Here is a 3917-nt window from a genome sequence, read left to right on the forward strand (position 1 = left end):
AGGTAAGTGTCCAAAGAATTCATAGCATTTACATAATTTTAAGTCATTTTTTTCAGAAATTTGCTTTGGATTGAGGGATAGCTGAATTTGAACTTGGTTGTCCATGACTAGCTTTTCCAAACTTTATAATTGTACTTCCAACTAACTTTTCGTAGTAGATTGAATTACTGGTCCCAATATTTCCTCCTTCCCTTATCCACACACTTTGACATGTCATTTTGCAGTTGCTCCAACTAGAGGTGTTGTATTTTCCCACCCCATGACTTCACTTTGAGCTCAGCCATATAACTTGCTCTGACCAAAGAAATGTGGGCAGAAACGAGCTTCTGCTGTCACCATGAGGACATACCTAAGGTAGGCCACCAATTCAAAGAGGATGAAAAGCACACAGAGGAGACCTGAACCCACCCAGTAGTTCTTACCCAAGCCTCACTAAGCCCAGACTGGACCAGCTTAACCTCAGCTGACTTACAAATTCATGAGAAAAAATGGTGGCCATTATGTTTTGCGAAGTTTTTGAGTCGCTTGTCAAGTAGCACTAATTGATACACCTTTTCTCATAGTTGCCATTTTCTAATGTTTTAACTTCTTTTCATGTTTTCTTTAATTTTTCTCTACTTCTCTCATGTTTAAGATTCAACATCATAATCTTTTAGAGCTGAAACAATTCAGGTCAAGTCAATGGTTTAGTAAGATTTCGGTGGTGTCAGTTTGTTTAAGAGATATACTAACATTATAAAAATGTACCAACAATACTGCGCAGATAAATTAGAAAATGTTTAAAATCATATTACAATCATCAGTATCAATATTGCCTAGATGTATAACATTATATGTTTTTCTAGTTTGTTATGCTTGTTTTTTAATATAAATCTGTCACCAATGGACACTGCATGATTATGTGAGATATAACTAAGAGAGTCAATACAGTTTTTTTAAATTATATAAACCTATCTTAGAATTATACAATTTAAATAACACTACACAACATTTGATGACTGTAAGAAAGACAATTAAATATCAAATAAGAAATTCATCCAAATATTTAATTTTTAAGAAAAATTAAGGAGCCGGCCCGTGGCTCACTCAGGAGAGTGTGGTGCTGATAACACCAAGGCCATGGGTTCAGATCCCATATAGGGATGGCCGGTTAGCTCACTTGGGAGAGCGTGGTGCTGACAACACCAAGTCAAGGGTTAAGATCCCCTCACCAGTCATCTTTAAAAAAAAAAAAAAGAAAAGAAAAAATATTAAAAAACAAAGCAAGTAAAAAACGACCATAATTCCTAAGGAAAAACTGCAGTTACCCATAATTTAGTTTTATTTGGTACAATCCTTAAGTGCTGTAGTTTCACTATCTCATAAGATTTCAAAAACTTGTTATCCTCATGATTTTCTAAACTTAATTCATTCAAACTTTTACTATAAACATAATGTTTGGGCTAGATACTTTGTATGCCATTTCTTAAGTTTGCTGATATTTTGCATAGATATTTTTCTTTTTATATTCTTTATTATATCTTTGAATTCTTACATTAAGAGAAATATGTCAAAAACTTGAGAGGAATATTTTATTTGTGTGTCTCACTTAAATAATAATGCAAATAAACTGAAGTCAATACAGAGAAGTACAATCAGGATTGTGAGGAGAATTTAAATTATATCAAATGAAGAATGGAGGATGTCTAGTTTACAAAAGTGAAAACTGGATGGGATACTAGGAAATACTAATAATGACGTCAATAATAGTATAATTAAATAAAAACAATGAACTCTAATAGAACATTACCTATGCACCAGGCATTCCATTACATTAAAACTATGTAATTATATCATAGTGATTTGTTCTATTTTTATTTGTTTCGTGGATGAAAAAAATGAGGTTTGACACATCTAGTAATTTGTTCAAGGACACTAAGTTATAAGTTCAAGCTTCAACCCCAGGTCTACGTTCAGAACTTGAGTTTTTAATCATGATACTTCCTGATTTTGTCATGATCTGGTGTCCTCAAATATCTTAGTAAGCAACATGTTTTAAAAAGATCATAATTGTTCTACATCAGAATATCATATGTATCATGGAAATAATGTAGAAAAATTTAGTAGCAGATATCTAAGTTTATGATTGGTATCTGTCAATTGATAGCTCCATGATTTGAACAAACTACTATCTCTCTGAACCTCAATCTCTTTATCTGTAAAATGGATGTAATAAATAAATTATCATACAAAGCTAATGTGTTAATCAAATATTATCGAAGGGAAAGATATAAAAGTATTTTGAAATACTTTCAAAAGGTACTCTTAAAATGTTTATTTATACTATTATTGTACCCATTAGGGCCAAGCAAGAATGAATGGGTAAAAGCCATAAGTAATAATTTATGTATAAACTTTTAAAAGTTGAAGTTTTCAATGCTAACGTGAGTTCCAGAACTTGTGAATTTGGGAATTCTCGGTGGAGGTATTCAAATATAGCATAGATGACCGTTTGATTCAGCTGTCATGGAGGAAATGTAGGCATCAGGTGGGGTCCACAAGTTTTACAAACATTTTCTTTTTCTTCAATTATGCTTTTTGGAAAACACAGTTTATATATATTTGTATAACATATGTTTTCTATTGTGTAGGTAGACTTTTGTTTGGAGAAAGCCATTTTAGTTATCTTTATCATTTTTAGAAGGAATAAAGTCATATACAAATTATTTCAGGGAAAATATCTCTAAGGAAGATTTGTGACTCTCCTGTCCCATTATTGGGTGCTCATATAGACGCAGTCTTAACACAATAAAAAAAAAATTTGCCATGCATCTCAGAATAAAATCATGTATAGTTTACTTACCACTTTCACTGTATTTTTTAAAAGATTGATTTTGAGCTCTATAATAGCTAATGGTGGCATCAAATTATATTCTCTGATTAATCCTATTTTATTTTTCAAAATATATGCTATTTATGTTTTACAATACTACATGGTTTAGTATCTATTTGAATTTTTAACTTGGCCCCCCAAAGTGAGAAATAGTCTATATACTGTACATTATTATGAAAACTTCTGGTTCATCTTTCTAATTTTCCATATTTTAGGCCCACTGTAAAGAAGCATTAGTCCATTAACGATAGATGCAGATGGTGTCCATCTGGTATCCATCTTTAACTCTAAAAATGGAGGCATAAGGATACTCTGAAATGTTAGACTTTCAAAATCAGATGCAATCTAACCACTCAAGGAAAACGTTATTCGATCCATTGTAATTGTTTTCCGTAGTCCTCATCTTATATTACAAACAAGATAGAGAAAAAATTTTATTTTGAAAATGAGAGTTGTAACTTTAAGTCCCCAATTTTGTCCTGCTCCAAGCCAGTTAACAAATATTAAAACTTAGTATCAACCAATGTTCCACTTACGGCTTATCTCAAAAATTTTTGGTAATCACCAACATTTAAGACATCTTCTAGAGTTTTGTTTTTAGTGTTTTCATTCCTTTCATAAGGAAAATTCAAGTATTTCAGACCTAAATGTAACTAAACAAAAAATGAATAGTTACTGCTTCAGACAATCTCATCTTGCATTGGGTCCTAGAAGAAAAATATTATCTTGTTTCTCAATCAGGATCACCAGTAATCATAATTATGATTTAGATTTTATTTTGTTTATTTTCCCAAAATAGAACATACCATGACAATGAGCTTCCCCAAAATAGAACATACCATGACAATGAGCTTCATAGATACTGTAAATAAATACTTGAAATAAACACTTCTATGAAGACAATATATGAGGCAAATTATCAATAGCAATAATAACTTTAGTAAGCTTAATGATGATGTTTTGAAGAAATATCTAAAGGATATAAATGCTCATTCTGTTGCTAATGTAAAATTTTTAAATGGCCAGATTTTTATATATTCTCTCT

This window comes from Galeopterus variegatus, unplaced genomic scaffold (assembly GCF_000696425.1).
Source record: "Galeopterus variegatus unplaced genomic scaffold, G_variegatus-3.0.2 Scaffold905, whole genome shotgun sequence".
NCBI classification, from domain to species: Eukaryota; Metazoa; Chordata; class Mammalia; order Dermoptera; family Cynocephalidae; genus Galeopterus; species Galeopterus variegatus.